The following is a 19,677-nucleotide window of genomic DNA, read 5'->3' as shown; positions in this document are numbered from 1 at the left end:
TCATCAATCAACTTTGTCACTTCCTCAAAGAATTCTATTAAGTTGGTAAGACATGACCTTCCCTGCACAAAACCATGTTGCCTATCACTGATAAGCCCATTTTCTTCCAAATGGGAATAGATCCTATCCCTCAGTATCTTCTCCAGCAGCTTCCCTACCACTGACGTCAGGCTCACCGGTCTATAATTACCTGGATTATCCCTGCTACCCTTCATAAACAAGGGGACAACATTAGCAATTCTCCAGTCCTCCGGGACCTCACCCGTGTTTAAGGATGCTGCAAAGATATCTGTTAAGGCCCCAGCTATTTCCTCTCTTGCTTCCCTCAGTAACCTGGGATAGATCCCATCTGGACCTGGGGACTTGTCCACCTTAATGCCTTTTAGAATACCCAACACTTCCTCCATCCTTATGCCGACTTGACCTAGAGTAATCAAACATCTGTCCCTAACCTCAACATCCGTCATGTCCCTCTCCTCGGTGAATACCGATGCAAAGTACTCGTTTAGAATCTCACCCATTTTCTCTGACTCCACGCATAACTTTCCTCCTTTGTCCTTCAGTGGGCCAATCCTTTCTCTAGTTACCCTCTTGCTCCTTATATATGAATAAAAGGCTTTGGGATTTTCCTTAACCCTGTTTGCTAAAGATATTTCATGACCCCTTTTAGCCCTCTTAATTCCTCGTTTCAGATTGGTCCTACATTCCCGATATTCTTTCAAAGCTTCGTCTTTCTTCAGCCTCCTAGACCTTATGTATGCTTCCTTTTTCCTCTTAGCTAGTCTCACAATTTCACCTGTCATCCATGGTTCCCTAATCTTGCCATTTCTATCCCTCATTTTCACAGGAACATGTCTCTCCTGCACGCTAATCAACCTCTCTTTAAAAGCCTCCCACATATCAAATGTGGATTTACCTTCAAACAGCTGCTCCCAATCTACATTCCCCAGCTGCTGCCGAATTTTGGTATAGTTGGCCTTCCCCCAATTTAGCACTCTTCCTTTGGGACCACTCTCGTCTTTGTACTGCTCCATCAGTCTACTCTCGATCATCAGCAAAGTGATGGAAGGTGTCGTCGACAGCGATATCAAGAGGCACTCGCTCAGCAATAACCTGCTCACAGATTATCAGTTTGAGTTCCGCAAGGGGCACTCAGCTCTTGACTTTATTACTGTCTTGGTCCAAACATGGACAAAAGAGCTGAACCCAGAGGTGCGGCGAGAGTGACTGCCCTTGACATCAAGGCAGCATTTGACGGAGTGTGGCATCAAGGTGATCCCTGGCAAAACTGGAGTCAATAGGAATCAGGGGAAAACTCTCCGCTGGTTGGAGTCATTCCTCACACAAAGGAAGATGGCTGTTTTTGTTGGGGGGTCAATCATCTCAGTCCCAGGACATCACTGCAGGGGTTCCTCAGGGTAGTGACCTAGGCCCAACCATCTTCAGCTGTTTCATCAATGACCTTTCCTCCATCATAAGGTCAGAGGTGGGGATGTTCGCTGATGATTGAGCACTGTTCAGCACCATTCACATCTCCTCTGACACTGAAGCAGTCATGTTCAGAGACAGCAAGATCTGGACAACATTCAGGCTTGGGCTGATAAGTGGCAAGTAACATTCACGCCACACAAGTGTCGGGTAATGACCATCTCCAACAAGAGAGAATCCAACCATCGCCCCTTGACATTCAATGGCATTACGATCGCTGAATCCCCCACTATCAACATTCTGGGGGGTTACCATTGGCCAGAAATTGAACTGGACCGGTCATATACATGTGGCTACAAGAGCAGGGAATTCTGAGGCGAGTAACTCACCTCCTGAGTCTCCAATGCCTGTCCACCATCTACAAGGGACAAGTCAGGAATGTGATGGAATACTCTCCACTTGCCTGGATACCTGCAGTTCCAACAATACTCAAGCCAGGCATTATCCTGACTTGGAACTATATCGCCATACCTCCACTGTCGCTGGGTCAACATCCTGGAACTCCCTTCCTAACAGCACTGTGGGTGTACCCATGCTACATGGACTGCAGCGTTCATGAAGGTAGCTCACAACAGTCTTCTCATGGGCAATAAAGGCTGGCCTAGCCAGCAATGCCCATATCCTGTGGAAGAATAAAAATAAAGTTAGAGGCTAGCATAGAGGAGGGATCTGCACATGGTGAGACACTGGGCACAATGTGCAGGAGCCAGGACAGGCACAAAGTATATCGCAAGTGCCAGCTTGCCAGCAGGCAAGGTTGCACATTAGTTCAACTGCTGAGGAGTAAGATGAGGACTTTGATGGGGGGCGGCACAGTGGCGCAGTGGTTAGCACTGCAGCCTCACAGCTCCAGGGACCCGGGTTCGATTCCCGGTACTGCCTGTGTGGAGTTTGCAAGTTCTCCCTGTGTCTGCGTGGGTTTTCTCCGGGTGCTCCGGTTTCCTCCCACAAGCCAAAAAAGACTTGCAGGTTGATAGGTAAATTGGCCATTATAAATTGTCACTAGTATAGGTAGGTGGTAGGGAAATATAGGGACAGGTGGGGATGTTTGGTAGGAATGTGGGATTAGTGTAGGATTAGTATAAAGGGGTGGTTGATGGTCGGCACTGACTCGGTGGGCCGAAGGGCCTGTTTCAGTGCTGTATCTCTAATCTAATCTAAAGTTTACAGAAAAAGGCCACTGGGTATACACAACCAAATGTTTGGTGCACTGGGAAGCCTACCAGAAAGCATGCGTACAATGTCAAGGAGCATGGAAGGGTACAACACCAACTTGTCATCGAGCTTTGCGCAGAGCTTGGAGGCCAGCTTCTCCAATATGGAATGAGTGGTCACCTCCAACAGCACACCTGTGAAAGCCACTGTGAAGCAGTGTATGGTGGCTGAATGCTGGCTTCAAACATGAGGCTAGGCAAAGGCACACAGAAGACGGCACGAAGAGAATGCACAAATATGATTAGTTTAATTTTTCATGCATTAAGTTATTAAACTGGAGTGGAAAGTACATTTTCTGGTGGTTTTCATTTTTGTGCTGTCAGGAAAAGGACGATGTGATAGTCAGTGATAGAGGAATGATAAGGAGCATGGGACTGTTAGTGAAAGGGTTGAGGTCACTGGTATCGCTCATGAATAATTCGATCACGTAGAGTCCAGGCAGAAAGCAAATGTCTACATTTTATCTTTCCTTCCTCTTTCTGTTCCTCTGCTTCCTCCATTTCCTCCTCCTGCTCCTCACCTGATAAGTGGTGGCAAAAGCTGTTCCCTGGTAATAGCGAGGCTGTGCACCATGCAGCATTCTACTACAAATGTTGATACCCACTCATCTACATACTGCGGAGCGGTCCAGTCAGCATAAGCATTGATTGAGGACACCAATGGTGTGCTGTGTAATGTTCCTTGTGGCAGCATGGCTCTCATTATAGGCCTACTACGCACATGTGTGGGTTCTGGTCCATAGTCATGAGCCATACCATGACTGGAAAACTCCTTTCACCCAGTAGCCAGCATTTGACTTGCTATAGTGTGCCAAATGCAGGAGGCACAGAAGTCTGACACAGAATCATGACTAATACCAGCATAACAGGATTTTACCAGCATGTTGAGGAAGTTGAATCCCTTTTGTTTCAGGAAAATGGCAGAGATCACATGAGGTACACACTAGGCAATGCGTGTGCAGTCAATGGCACCCTGTGCAATGGAAAAGCCGGTAGTCCATGAAAACCCTTATGCTTGCTGCACCTGCTTGTCTCTGGCAAGGGAGAGTGAGAGGAAGCACTCACTGTGTATAGAGAATGTCAGTGGCCTTCCCTGTGCAGCATGCTAGAAACTGTCAGATGTTGCTTATATCTCCAGCAGCAACCTAGAAGAAGCCAGACATATAATAGTTGAGTGCCACAGTCACCATGATAGCCTTAAGCAATGCTGTCCTCACCCTGCTTTGAGGTTGTATTTATGGCTGCAGCAGTTGGCAGATTTTTGTCATGATCTCTTTTGTGAAGCAAAGGCATCTCATGCATATGTACCAGCTGAAATCGAGGTAAGATGATTGCTCCCTGAAGATCCTCGAAGGCAATGGTCTCCTGCTGAGAGCTGTTCTCCCCCTTCTCCTCTTCCCTTTTCTCGCAGTTTATTCTGTGTGGCCTCTTCATTCTCCCAATCATGTTCAATCCCCAAAGGAAGGCCCACCAGATCACTCATGTCTGGAAGCAATTTGTTTCAGCAGAAGTTTTTAAAAGACCAAAAAACTACTACAGTACCAGCCAAACAACTGCCTGTAGAATATTCAAACTTTAGCCAAATAAAGAAAAGCTCCAAAAACACATACAATTGCACACGCAGCCAGAAGAAATAAATAATCTAGCAACTAGTCTGTAAGTAGTTAATGATCCTTTTAAATAATGTTCTTGGGGACTCCTTCACTTCATTTAACCTTGTGTTCAGCTGTGCAAAGTTATGACAGGATGTTGGCTGATGTGCGCAGTTCAAAAATGGCAGCTCTGGCATCAAATCATCGTTGCACACTGAGTAGCATCATGATCTGCCTGCTCCGCATATTGTGAGTTCACAGCACAGCAGCCAGTACATCTGTTCCATTCTACCAGAAAAAATAATAAAGAAACAGAGTAGGCTTCATCTGGGTAGTTTGGTCTAGAAATGACACATCCTGCAAAATGGACTGTTGAAGTACAAAACACTAGCAGAATTTAGCAGTCAGTATTATGTGTGGAAAGAATTCCCTAACTTTCTGCCCTGTGCTAAATATCACAGAAGTGAGCTATACATGCTCAACAGTTCACCCAAAATTCTACTCTGGAATTCCCTCCCTAAAGTTCTCTGCCTCTCTATCTCTCACTCCTTCTTTAAGTCTGGGCTTAAGCATTTAGTCACCCAGTCTAATAGCTCCTTCTTCAGCTCAGCACCAATTTTTGGCTGATTAAGCTCCTGTGAAGCACCTTGGAATATTTCCCTATAATAGAGATGCAAGTTGCCATTCTAGTGCTGAAACCCTTCAGTATCCATGAGGCTGGGCTTTTAAAGATTAGCCTTCAACCACATGACAACTAACAAGGCTTTTAACCAGCAGCCTCTCATAATGCTGAAAGCAGCCTACCTTGAACTCCCTGCTGGGCAATCTTGAAGATTAAATCCAGCTCTTTTGACAAAGGCCTCTTTGTTCAGGATCAGCTGCTTGCAGGGATTGCTGATCAAACAGTATTCAATATAGAGAGATCTCACATTCAATATAGAGTCATACAGCACTGAAACAGGTCCTTTGGCCCACCGAGTCTGTGCCGACCAACAGCCACCCATTTATACTAATCCTACATTAATCCCATATTCCCTACCACATCCCCACCATTCTCCTACCACCTACACTAAGGGCGATTTTTACAATGGCCAATTTACCTATCAACCTGCAAGTCTTTGACTGTGGGAGGAAACCGAAGCACCCGGCAGAAATCCACGCAGTCACAGGGAGAACATGCAAATTCCAAACAGGCAATACTCAGAACTGAACCCAGGTCGCTGGAGCTGTGAGGCTGCGGTGCTAACCACTTTTTTTTTTTTTCACATCGAGGGGGCCTTTATCCCTCAGGCCCCCTTTATGTACATATTTACAGTTTTAAAATAACTTTATTAAAACAGATAAATAAACAAAAAACTCAAATTAAAATGCCATTCTCGGCGTCGACGATGCACTCCAGTCCCTGCGGTGCCCACCGGTCGCGGAAGGCCTCAAGCGTACCGGCGGACACCGCATGCTCCTTTTCCAGGGACACCCGGGCGCGAACGTAACCGCGGAAGAGGGGCAGGCAATCGGGGAGGACGGAACCCCCGACGGCCCGCAACCTGGACCTGTGAATTGCCACCTTGGCCAGGCCCCGGTGCTAACCACTGTGCCACTGTGCCGCCCATGGAATGGTTGGAGTAAATGTCTAACATCACCTAACTCTGGAGGGCTTCAGAAGCTGGAATTGAATTATCCCAGTAACTAAATTACACAATCTGTTTCCGATACAAGACTGAGTGGTATTTCCCTAATCTCCACTCTGTTGACCTCACCATGCTTTTCTCATGACTGGATCTGGGTCCTCCCATTAGTAGAAATTCCTCCAATAATAGCTGATTCAGCTAAGTATACCACTATAAGCACCATTCAAGAGATAACAGGTGCCACTTTGTGATCAGCAATCCCTCCAAGAGCCCATTGCTGTTCAGCAGTAATCATTCTCAGACTTGATTTAAAGCAACCAAGCTATCGTGAGCCTCGTGCACGGAAGTCCTCTTGGACAATTCAGCCTGATCAATCTCACCAATCCTTCAGTGACTTCTCTTCAGAATTCTGTTCCATTCAGTTTAAGCTTAATTGCAAGTTGTTTATTCAAACAACAAAACTGAATTCACCTTTCAATAAGGTCCCACATAAGAGATTAGCGTGCAAAATTAAAGCACATAGAATTGGGGGTAAAGTACTGACATGGATAGAGAACTGGTTGGCAGATAGGAAACAAAGAGTAGGAATAAAAGGGTCTTTTTCTGAATGGCAGGCAGTGACTAGTGGGGTACCCCAGGGATCAGTGCTAGAACACCAGCAATATACATTAAATATAGAGATGAGGGAATTAAATGCAATATATCCAAGTTTGCAGACAACACAAAGCTGGGTGGGAGTGTGAACTGTGAGGAGGATGCAGAGAAGCTCCAGTGTGATTTGGACAGGTTGAGTGAGTGGGCAAATACATGGCAGATGCAGTATAATGTGGATAAATGTGAGGTTATCCACTTTGCATGGCAAAAACAGAAAGGCAGATTATTATCTGAACGGCGATAGATTGGGAAAGGGGGAGGTGAAGCGAGACCTGGATGTCCTTGTGCACCAGTCGCTGAAAGTAAGCAGGCAGTTACAGCAGGCAGTTAAGAAGGCAAATGGTATGTTGGCCTTCATAGCGAGAGGATTTGAGTACAGGAGCAAAAATGTCTTGCTGCAATTGCCTTGGTGAGATCACATCTGGAGTATTGTGTGCAGTTTTGGTCTCCTTATCTGTGGAAGGATGTTCTTGCTATGGAGGGAGTGCAGCGAAGGTTCACCAGACTGATTCCTGGGGTGGCAGTACTGACGTATGGAGAGAGATTGGGTCGATTAGGCTTGTATTCGCTGGAGTTTAGAAGAATGAGAGGGGATCTCATAGAAACCTACAAAATTCTAACAGGACTGGACAAACTAGATGCAGGAAGGATATTCCCAATGGCAGGGGAGTCCAGGACCAGGGATCACAGTCTAAGGATATGGGGTAAGCCATTTAGGACTGAGATGAGGGGGGATTTCTTCACCCTGAGTGGTGAACCTGTGGAATTCTCTACCACAGAAAGCAGTTGAAGCCAAATCATTAAATATATTCAAGAGAGTGTTAGATATAGTTCTTAGGGCTAAAGGGATCAAGGAATATGGGGAGAAAGCGGGAACAGGGTACTGAGTTTGGATGATCAGCCAAGATCGTATTGAATGGCGGTGCAGGCTCGAAGGGCCGAATGGCCTATTCCTGCTCCTATTTTTCTATGTTTCGATGTTTTCCAGAACCTCCACTCAATACTTCAATGAACATTTACTGAGTTGACCAGTAATGCATAGAACATAGAACATAGAACATTACAGCGCAGTACAGGCCCTTCGGCCCTCGATGTTGCGCCGACCTGTGAAACCATCTGACCTAAACTATTCCATTTTCATCCATATGTCTATCCAATGACCACTTAAATGCCCTTAAAGTTGGCGAGTCTACTACTGTTGCAGGCAGGGCGTTCCACGCCCCTACTACTCTCTGAGTAAAGAAACTACCTCTGACATCTGTCCTATATCTATCACCCCTCAACTTAAAGCTATGTCCCCTCGTGTTTGCCATCACCATCCGAGGAAAAAGACTCTCACTATCCACCCTATCTAACCCTCTGATTATCTTATATGTCTCTATTAAGTCACCTCTCCTCCTCCTTCTCTCTAACGAAAACAACCTCAAGTCCCTCAGCCTTTCCTCGTAAGACCTTCCCTCCATACCAGGCAACATCCTAGTAAATCTCCTCTGCACCCTTTCCAAAGCTTCCACATCCTTCCTATAATGCGGTGACCAGAACTGCACGCAATACTCCAGGCGCGGCCACACCAGAGTTTTGTACAGCTGCAGCATGACCTTGTGGCTCCGAAACGCGATCCCCCTACTAATAAAAGCTAACACACCATATGCCTTCTTAACAGCCCTATTAACCTGGGTGGCAACTTTCAGGGATTTATGTACCTGGACACCAAGATCTTTCTGTTCATCTACACTACCAAGAATCTTCCCATTAGCCCAGAACTCTGCATTCCTGTTACTCCTTCCAAAGTGAATCACCTCACACTTTTCCGCATTAAACTCCATTTGCCATCTCTCAGCCCAGCTCTGCAGCCTATCTATGTCCCTCTGTAACCTCCAACATCCTTCGGCACTATCCACAACTCCACTGACCTTCGTGTCATCCGCAAATTTACTAACCCACCCTTCTACACCCTCATCCAGGTCATTTATAAAAATGACAAACAGCAGTGGCCCCAAAACAGATCCTTGCAGTACACCACTAGTAACTAAACTCCAGGATGAACATTTGCCATCAACCACCACCCTCTGTCTTCTTTCAGCTAGCCAATTTCTGATCCAAAGCACTAAATCACCTTCAATCCCATACTTCCGTATTTTCTGCAATAGCCTACCGTGGGGAACTTTATCAAACGCCTTACTGAAATCCGTATACACCACATCCACGGCTTTACCCTCATCCACCTGTTTGGTCACCTTCTCAAAAAACTCAATAAGGTTTGTGAGGCACGACCTACCCTTCACAAAACCGTGCTGACTATCGCTAATGAACTTATTCTTTTCAAGATGATTATAAATCCTATCTCTTATAACCTTTTCCAACATTTTACCCACAATCGAAGTAAGGCTCACAGGTCTATAATTACCAGGGCTGTCTCTACTCCCCTTCTTGAACAAGGGGACAACATTTGCTATCCTCCAGTCTTCCGGCACTATTCCTGTCGACAATGACGACATAAAGATCAAGGACAAAGGCTCTGCAATCTCCTCCCTGGCTTCCCAGAGAATCCTAGGATAAATCCCATCTGGCCCAGGGGACATATCTATTTTCACACTTTCCAAAATTGCTAACACCTCCTCCTTGTGAACCTCGATCCCATCTAGCCTAGTAGTCTGTATCTCAGTATTCTCCTTGACAACATTTTCTTTCTCTACTGTAAATACTGACGAAAAATATTCATTTGACGCTTCCCCTATCTCCTCTGATTCCACACACAACTTTCCACTACTATCCTTGATTAGCCCTAATCTAACTCTAGTCATTCTTTTATTCCTGATATACCTGTAGAAAGCCTTAGGGTTTTCCTTGATCCTATCCGCCAATGACTTCTCGTGTCCTCTCCTCGCTCTTCTAAGCTGTCCCTTTAGATCCTTCCTGGCTTGCTTGTAACTCTCAAGCGCCCTAACTGAGCCTTCACATCTCATCCTAACATAAGTCTTCTTCTTCCTCTTGACAAGCGCTTCAACTTCTTTTGTAAACCACGGCTCCCTCGCTCGACAACTTCCTCCCTGCCTGACAGGTACATACTTATCAAGGACACGCAGTAGCTGCTCCTTGAATAAGCTCCACATTTCGATTGTACCCATCCCCTGCAGTTTCCTTCCCCATCCTACGCATCCTAAATCTTGCCTAATCGCATCATAATTTCCTTTCTCCCAGCTATAATTCTTGCCCTGCGGTATATACCTGTCCCTGCCCATCGCTAAGGTAAACCTAACCGAATTGTGATCACTATCACCAAAGTGCTCACCTACATCTAAATCTAACACCTGGCCGGGTTCATTACCCAGTACCAAATCCAATGTGGCATCGCCCCTGGTTGGCCTGTCTACATACTGTGTCAATGAAAATGCATGATGTAAAAACTTCTGGAGCTGGCTTTACATGGTTGGCAAAATACAAATTGCTGAAACAATCGGAAACACACACACGATACGAGCAGTACCACTCTTTTTTACATGTGGCAAATCAAAACGCTCAATATACCACTTTGCAAGTTAAATCTATGTTCAATGTGCTTGCACTGTATTTGTTTTTACTGCTAGTTTTACACAGGCATGAATGTGTTTAAAGCAAACACACGTAGTTGTGCAAAGGAATGTAGTACAAGTAGGTGAAGCACTTGCCAGTCGGAATTTCTATCCTGCCGAGTCAGATTGCTGCTTTCTGTCAAGAACATTTCTGAGCATTTGTGTTAATTTGCTGTCTTTCTCCCGGTGGTGGCGCGGGAAAAAGGGCCACTGTATGTCACACTCCCTAGCGATCTCCTGTTCGAACTTTCAGAATGCAATGGGTGGAATCTTACCAGCTTTAAAATGTTTTAGGCGTCGAAAACAAATGTGGGTCCCGACAGCATTGGTGTCGGCTGGCCGCACGGAGTCGCGATCTTCTCACAGGCGGCCTCCGTGTTCACCGTCCAATTGAGGACAGCAGGCGAGGCGGGAAGCCCAATCAGAAGGCGCTGGATGGCCAGCAGTCCCACTGGGAAAGGTAAAGACTGCCAGGGCATCTCAAAATGGAGGTGCTCTCTGAATCGTGGTGCAAATTTCGAAATAAAGAAGGGCCACATCTGTCAGGGGCATCAGTATGGAGAGAGAGCCCCTCTGCAGAATTGCTTTTGGCTGTGGCCTTCTCATCCTAACGGATTCGTGACTGGGGATTGAGAGGAGGCATTGATGGCCCCACGGCCTACCATCGGGGGGCCACCTCCAGGTAGCTGCCGGGCTCTGGCCTCAGCAGACGATACATCGGGAAGATGCCAGCACGTTCTGGAAATGGCTCAAGTGGAACCTTAATTGCTCTAAATGGCCTTAATTAGCAGTCAGTGATATTTGTGTGGAAAGAATTCCAAACTTTCTGCCCTGTGCTAAATATCACAGAAGTGAGCTCAACATGCCCAACAGTTCACCCAAAATTCTACCCTGCAATTCCCTCCCTAAAGTTCGCTGCCTCTCTATCTCACACTCCTTTTTTAAGACCGTGCTTAAAACCTACCTCTTTGACTAAGCATTTAGTCACCCATCCTAATATCTCCTTCAGCCCAGTGCAGGTTGCCAGTTCCTGTGGCAATCCACTATTATTTCTTTGGTTCTTTATGCTGCCACCCTATAGAGTCTAACCGGAGAAGTTCTTTGACTGTAGTATTTAAACATTAACCTTTGTTGTATAATAACTATATACATGTGAGCCGCATGGAAATTGGCAGGATCCTCAAGGACACATTGTACAGCGAGCCCGTCACTGGTATTAGACCGACCAGCCGTCCATGTCTCCGCTTTAAAGACATCTGCAAACGTGACATGAAGTCCTGTGACATTGACCACAAGTCGTGGGAGTCAGTTGCCAGTGATCGCCTGAGCTGGCGGATAGCCATAAAGGCAGGGCTAAAGAGTGGCGAGTCGAAGAGACTTAGCTGTTGGCAGGAAAAAAGACAAAAGCGCAAGGAGAGAGCCAACTGTGTAACAGCGCCGACAACCAATTTTATCTTCAGCGCCTGTGGAAGAGTCTATCACTCTAGAATTGGCCTTTATAGCCACTCCAGGCGCTGCTTCACAAACCACTGACCACCTCCAGGTGCTTACCCATTGTCTCTCGAGACAAGAAGGCCAAAGAAGACAAAGAAGAAGAACTATATACACTCCACACTAGCCTGTGTGTCTCCTTCAAAAGCCACACTAACTGTTCTCGAGTCTCTCCCACATAATCTCTTACCTCATCCTGGTGGATGGTAATCTTTACGTTCTGTCAAGATTAACCCTTTGATACCCTTATACTACACCTCCCCCCCCCCCCCCAAGTCTTTATCCCAGTCTATATTTACATAATTCACTTTTCTATTTACATGCTACCCCATCTCCCCCCCCCCCCCCCCCCCCCAAGTGTCTGACTTCATAGATTCAACCTATTTGGAGGCTTCACAACTCTCCCTGATCATCTTGTCGTTAGATGTGAAAGATTAGTAGTCTTTCTCTGATCCTTTGTTTCTTGACTTGGATGGCCTTTGTTAAAGTTTGTAGCATTCGGTGCTTTTTGAATTTTCAGTTCATCATCTGAGCCGTCTAAATGTATGACCGATTGATGTCTTTGATGTAAAGGAATACGATTCCTTCTATTTCTCCATATAGAATTCTTGAGTTCATAGGAGATAAGATCACTGTTGATTCTCGTCTATCTGGCGAATTACCCCTCCTATATTTTGGTCTTGTACCCATACCTTTTGCCCTTCTGACAACTTTGCTAGGTTTCTTGTACGGTATCTTCTGTTATAATTATGGATCTGTTTGTTTCAATACGACTTCTTGTTCTTGTACTTTCTGATCATCCTTGCTTTGCAATCCTGGAAGTAATGTCTTGGGTAGAATTGGAAGTTGTATTCCAAGTTTTCTTCTCATTAAGGGTTTTGATGGAGTTAATCTGCACAATAATGGTGTAATTCTGTATGTTAGTGCTAATTGGAAATCTTGGTCTTTTATCAACATAGTTTTGATGGTTCTGACTGCTCGCTCAGCTTCTCCATTTGATTATGGATACTTAGGGGAGCTTGTTAGGTGAACAAATCCACATTCTTTTGCAAAGTGTGTGAAGTTTGCAAATTGTGGTCCATTATCAGATACTATTGGATCAGGTATAACATGTGTTGTGAAAACCTCTTGTAAAACTCTGATGACTGATTCAGTTGTTGTTGTGTACATCCGCTTAACGTCGATCCATCTTGAGAAGTAATCAACTATAATTAGATAGGACCTTCCCTCAAAGAAGAATAAATCCATCGCCAACTGTTCCCACGGTCGAGTTCGGAATTGGGTCAAAATTAGTGTTCTCTTTGATCTTGCCTGTGAACCTGACAATTTTGTTGGACTTGCTTCTTCCCAAGTTCTTTGTCCATGTAGCACTCCTGTAGGAACTTATTGCATTTCTCTTTCTCTGTAGACTTTGAGCGGCATGGCGGGCTGTGCTGTGTTGTGCGGGTTCTCTCTGCATTGTGTGGGCTCTCTGGCGGAATCCGACTCTCTGCAATGCTCAGGTTAGGTTGGGGACTCCCTCTGTCCTGGCTCCTGAATTCTTATCTTTTTCAATTTTCTTTATAAGCTCTTCTACTTAAGAGTGAGACTCCTGATTGATTAGGACATACAGTGTTTTTTTTTAGAGATACAGCACTGAAACAGGCCCTTCGGCCCACCGAGTCTGTGCCGACCATCAACCACCCATATATACTAATCCTACACTAATCCCATATTCCTACCAAACATCCCCACCTGTCCCAATATTTCCCTACCACCTACCTATACTAGTGACAATTTATAATGGCCAATTTACCTACCAACCTGCAAGTCTTTTGGCTTGTGGGAGGAAACCGGAGCACCCGGAGAAAACCCACGCAGACACAGGGAGAACTTGCAAACTCCACACAGGCAGTACCCAGAATTGAACCCGGGTCGCTGGAGCTGTGAGGCTGCGGTGCTAACCACTGCGCCACTGTGCCGCCCTAATGTTTCTAATGTTTCTAATATCTGCTTTCCATTGTATTGAAGTGTTGCGTGTAACTTCCCTTTTACTTCAAGTACAACACCTCCTGGGCCATGTAACTGAGTTTCTGTTGGTTGCAGAATGTGTTTGGATAGCCACGGCTCTTTATCTGACAGGACCGTCACACTTGCCCCTGGGTTGAGTTTGAAATTAGTGATATGTCCGTTGACGTATATGTCTGCTGACCAAAATGTTTGTTTTGGATCATTGATCTCGCCCAGAAAATATTTTAATTGGTCTGCTGCAGGAGGTTGCGTAATTTCATTCTACTGCGGCGCAGTGGTTAGCACCGCAGCCTCACAGCTCCAGGGACCCGGGTTCAATTCTGGGTACTGCCTGTGCGGAGTTTGCAAGTTCTCCCTGTGACCGTGTGGGTTTTTGCCGAGTGCTCCGGTTTCCTCCCACAGCCAAAGACTTGCAGGTTGATAGGTAAATTGGCCATTGTAAATTGCCCCTAGTGTAGGTAGGTGGTAGGGATTATGGGATTACTGCAGGGTTAGTATAAATGGGTGGTTGTTGGTCGGCACAGACTCGGTGGGCCGAAGGGCCTGTTTCAGTGCTGTATCTCTAAATAAATAAATAAATATTCTTAACTCCATTTCCTGTTGAGGTAGTCGAGATTTTATTTCGGCACATCTTACTGAAATGCCCAACCTTCCTGCAATTAAAGTATTCTGCTCTATTGGTGAGGAATTGTTCGAAACTGTGGGAAGTTTTTGCACCACAGCGCTGGCAGGGTTTAAAGGCATCTTGGCTCCCCCCTCCCCATTGTACCATTTTCCCTGGTGCCTCTTGTTCAGTCCTGTACCAAGGTCTTTTCTCACCTCGTACGATTGGTCTGTTGCTGTGGTGCCACAGTGGGAATCACAAGATTTTAAGATTTTGTCAAATGTGGCTGATTTTTCATCAATACATTTTCTTGCTTTATGTCATCAGCCACAGCACCAATTAAATGTAATAATGTATGCACTTGCTCTGTTTTGGACCTGCTGTCCAATTTTGATGCAATTCTATACCTGAGGAGCCTTTTCCTCCATAGTTCCCTGTTCTGAGTCTGATTGGATCCCTCGTGACTTTTAAAACTCTCTGGCACTCCCAAATTTTGATCCATTTTAAAAATATTTTATAGACTCTTTAGTGTGTTCCCCCGTTCAGAAACTTTTTTTCAGGCTAGCTTGCTTTAATGGAGTGTAACAGGTGCTTGACAGTGTTCTCTGTTTTCCTTTCAGCACTTTGCTTATATGTTTACACAGCTGTTCGATAGGCAGTTCAAGGGTTTGAACTTTGCTTTTTTTTGCTAGAGTTTATTTATCTTCTTTGCGCTTGACTGGTTTAATGATTTTTTTTCTCTCTCTCAGCCTAGTTGCATTAATGGAGACTGTTGTGTTGGGGAGTTTCCTGCGCTTTTTCTCTCCTCTTCACTATCGGACTTGTTTTTTTCCTCGGTTGGCCAGCTTTTTGGGGTTTGCCCCATTTTATCTCTCTCTCGCTCACAGAGAACCTTTAGAAAATTACTTTAAGCTCTTCAAGGGCTTTTTTTTTACTGGGATTTCTCAATCATCGGCACAGTGACTCACCCGATCGCTTGCTTTGCAGCCATGCTTCTGTTCTCTGGAGCTTTTCTCAGGTCTGCAGTTTGTTTTTCCTCTCTCTTCAGCTACTTGTTTTAAAGTTTCTTCTCTTGGTGCTTCAAACTTTCTCTTCTGGGTGTAGGACTTCGATCCCAGTGCTGTTCATATTAGGTTCTTTTTGCTGCCACTGTATAGAGTCTAGCCAGAGAAGTTCTTAGACTATAGTAATTAAACATTAACCTTTATTATATAGTAACTATATACACTCCACACTAGCCTGTGTGTCTCCTTCAAAAGCCACACTGTAACTGTTATCGAGTCTCTCCCACGTGATCTCTTACCTCATCCTGGTGGGCGGGAATCTTTACATTGTCTCAAGATTAACCCTTTAATACCCTTCTACTACATCCACCTCCATCAAGATCGCACAAGAACACAGAAAAAGGAACAGGTGTAGACCATATGGCCCATCAAGCCTACTCTGCCATTCAATATGATCATGGCTGATCTTAGGCTTCAATTCCACTTTCCCGCCCGCTTGCCATATCCCTGGATTCCCTGCCTACAATAGGTTGTTACAGCTTCCTGGAACAAGCCCTCCTTCCCAGTGGAACCCAGGCAGGAACGCATCGGGAAGCCGACCAGACTTGCAACTTTCAAATATTCTCTGCCCCTCCCACCTCTAAAGATGCCTCCGCTGGCTTGATATGATTCCGCCCAATGTCAGCTACTCAAATTAATACACTGCAGTAAATGGCCTTTTATTCTATATAGCAGCAGAAATAATGGGCGGTAATGGGCGGAATTTTAACAGATCCACACACAGCAGGAGGGCAATATCAGATCAGGAACCCATTTGGAATTGAAGCGGGCTTAGCCGTGGCTCTTTAACTCAGACACTGCATTAGCATCCCAGTTCTGCATTTCTGAAGCAATCACAGAGGGTGGGCAGATGATGTGCTGCATCTGTCATAGGAAGAATTTCTTGTTAAAAGCACCCTGGTAGGGGTCAGAATGGCTGAACTGTACATTAATGCCTGAGGTTTCAGCAACTACAGGAATGGAAAGGAGACCTGAGAAAGCTGGCCGCAGGTCTATGACTCTGAGGGACTGAAGTGAGGTGATGTTTCCCAAGGACAGGAGGAAGAGGCGAATCTCTCAAACCAGGTATGCATGGATGCAAGTGGCTGAGAAAGTCAGCAGCAGGAGTGTGGTCCCTTGAATCTGAATACAGTGCCCCAAGAGGTTCAAGACCTCAGGAAGACAGGAAAGGTGAGTGGCATAACAGTATCAGATGCCAAACTTTTCCAGCATTCTCACATACAACACTCCTCAGACCAACACAGTTTACAGCTCTACCCATTCCTCTCTCGATGCACCTCCTCACATCCCCATCTGAGTAGCCAACACTGACACTCAACCTCATCTTTGTGCCATCTCACACCATTTGCCTAACTATCAACCTCAACAAATGTTGTCGTTTGCTCATCTCCATGCAATCCATTTCCTGCACTCACACTCACAACTCTCTACTTTATCTCCTTGCAAAAAAAATTGCAAAAGTCGAGGGAGAGGCGGAGAACTGGGGTGGGGGCGGGACCTCCAGTGATAACCACCTTGACAGCTACTGGCAGTGTGTTCCCACCTGGTCCACTGGGAAGGATGCCTTCTTCCAGGAAGCTGCAACAACCTACTGTAAAAGCCTGAGCCTCCTGAGGCACTAGTGTGCACACATGTCGAGGCAGCTGATTCTCTGCCTGTAGGTCCTGTGTTCAGAGTCTCACCTCCTTCCAGCTGGATCTCTTGTGTCCATTTCCTCTGTCCTGTGCACTGGCATGTGCCTGAGGAGAAGGCATCCGATGATGCTAGTGCTGTTGCTCCTACTGCTATTGGTGTTACTGCTCCTCTTGTTCCTCATCAAAGGTCTAAGGTAGAGCTGCACAAGCTGCAGTGAAGGCTGACAGCAGGGAAGTGCAGATCAAGGTGAGTTTTTTAAAATTTGTTTATGGGGATGTGGACGTTGCTGGCCAGGCCAGGATTTATTGCCCATCCCTAATCGCCCATGAGAAGGTGATGGTGACATGCCTTCTTGAATCGCTGCAGTCCATGTGGGGTAGCTACACCCACAGTGCTGTTAGGAAGGGAGTTCCAGGATTTTAACCCAGCGACAGTGAAGGAATGGCGATATAGTTCCAAGTCAGGATTGTGTGTAGCTTGGAGGGGAACTTGCAGGTGATGTGTTCCCATGCATCTGCTGCCCTTGCCCTTCTAGGTGTTCGCAGATTTGGAAGGTGCTGTCTGAGTAGCCTTGATGCATTGCTGCAGTGCATCTTATAGATGGTACACAATGTTGCCACTGTGCGTTGGTGGTGGAGCGAGTGAATGTTTGTAGATGGGGTGCCAATCAAGTGGGCTGCTTTGTCCTGGATGGTGTCAAGCTTCTTGAGTGTTGTCGGAGCTGCACCCATCCAGGCAAGTGGAGAGTATTCCATCACACTCCTGACTTGTGCCTTGTAGATGGTGGACAGGCTTTGGAGAGTCAGGAGGTGAGTTACTCGCCGTGAAGTGAAGGCCAAGACAGTTGAAACGACTTCCAAGATGTTGGAAATCATCTGTCAAGCAGTGAAAGCACATTCTTAGAAGTGCTGTGAGCACCAGCCTCTTACCTAGGTACAGCTACAACTATTCAGTTTCTCTCTTTGAAGGCTTCATAGCCTGTCAGTTTCATTGATCAGTGACCCCTCACTGTGCTCTCGCCTAGTTCACAGAATCACAGAATTATTACCGTGCAGAAGGAGACCATTCGGTCCATCATGTCCGCACCAGCTCTCTGAAAGCTCTCAATTCCATTCCCCTGCCTCTCCCCATAACCCTGCACATTCTTCATTTTCATATAACTGTCTAATTCCCTTTTAAATGCTTCAATTGAACCTGCCTCTACCATTTTCTCAGGCAGCGCATTCCAGACCTTAACCACTCGCTGCGTGAAGAAGTTTTTCCTCATGTCACTTTTGCGTCTCTTTCCAAATACTTTAAATCTGTGCCCTTTCGTTTTTGATCCTATCTGATTAGTAAGTTTGCGGACGACACAAAGGTTGGTGGAGTTGCGGATAATGATGAGGATTGTCAGAGGATACAGCAGGATATAGATCGGTTGGAGACTTGGGCGGAGAAATGGCAGATGGAGTTTAATCCGGACAAATGTGAGGTAATGCATTTTGGAAGGTCTAATGCAGGTGGGAGGTATACAGTAAATGGCAGAACCCTTAGGAGTATTAACGTACAGGTCCACAGGTCACTGAAAGTGGCAACGCAGGTGGATAAGGTAGTCAAGAAGGCATACGGCATGCTTGCCTTCATCGGTCGGGGCATAGAGTATAAAAATTGGCAAGTCATGTTGCAGCTGTACAGAACCTTAGTTAGGCCACACTTACAATATTGCGTGCAATTCTGGTCGCCACACTACCAGAAGGACGTGGAGGCTTTGGAGAGGGTACAGAGGAGGTTTACCAGGATGTTGCCTGGTCTGGAGGGCATTAGCTATGAGGAGAGGTTGGAAAAACTCGGATTGTTTTCACTGGAACGACGGAGGTGGAGGGGCGACATGATAGAGGTTTACAAAGTTATGAGCGGCATGGACAGAGTGGATAGTCAGAAGCTTTTTCCTAGGGTGGAAGAATCAGTTACTAGGGGTCATAGGTTTAAGGTGAGAGGGGCAAAGTTTAGACGGGATGTGCGAGGCAAGTTTTTTACACAGAGGGTGGTGAGTGCCTGGAACTTGCTGCCAGGGGAGGTGGTGGAAGCAGAATCGATAGCGACGTTTAAGAGACATCTTGACAAATATATGAAGAGGAAGGGATTAGAGGGATATGGGCCCCGGAAGTGCAGAAGGTGTTAGTTTCGGCAGGCATCAAGATCGGTGCAGGCTTGGAGGGCCGAATGGCCTGTTCCTGTGCTGTACTGTTCTTTGTTCTATCACAAGTGGGAACAGTTTTTCTCTATCTACTCTGTCCAGATTCCTCATGATTTTGAATACCTCTATAAAATCACCTCTCAGCCTTTTCTTCTACAAGGAAAACAGTCCTTACTTCTCCAATCTATCTCCTAACTGAAATTCGTAATCCCTGGAACCATTCTCATGAATCTTTTCTGTACTCTGTCCAATGCCCTCCCGTCTTTCCTCAAGTGCAGCACCCAGAATTGGACGCAATACTCCAGCTGAGGCCAAACTAGTGTCTTATACAAGTTCAACATAACTTCCTTGCTCTTGTACTCTATGCCCCGATTAATAAAGCCCAAGATACCGTATGCTTTATTAACCACTCTCTCGACCTTTCCTGCCACCTTCAATTAATTACGCACATATACACCTAGGTCCCTCTGTTCCTGCACCCCCTTTAGAATTGCATCCTTTATTCTATATTGCCTCTCCATGTTCTTCCGACTAGAATGAATCACTTCA

At 45.8% G+C, this 19,677-nt stretch overlaps 1 protein-coding gene across 12 annotated transcripts in view; it reads right to left on the bottom strand.

Annotated features, from left to right (window-relative positions):
* The window catches only part of sytl3 (synaptotagmin-like 3), a 242,705-nt gene that overhangs the window by 203,473 nt on the left and 19,555 nt on the right, over nt 1-19,677 (bottom strand). For 3 of the 12 annotated variants that reach the window (XM_068044752.1, XM_068044749.1, XM_068044762.1), the window contains exon 2: nt 1,960-2,110. The exons of 7 other annotated variants lie outside the window; for them this stretch is intronic. The gene's annotated coding sequence lies outside the window, so the exon portion shown is untranslated. Of the gene's footprint in view, nt 1-1,959; nt 2,111-10,423; nt 10,527-19,677 lie in introns of those variants that run through there. 2 more of the 12 variants (XM_068044751.1, XM_068044755.1) reach the window with 2 other exon arrangements.

This window comes from Heterodontus francisci, chromosome 13 (assembly GCF_036365525.1).
Source record: "Heterodontus francisci isolate sHetFra1 chromosome 13, sHetFra1.hap1, whole genome shotgun sequence".
NCBI lineage: Eukaryota > Metazoa > Chordata > Chondrichthyes > Heterodontiformes > Heterodontidae > Heterodontus > Heterodontus francisci.
This window is presented reverse-complemented; position numbering and strand designations above follow the sequence as displayed.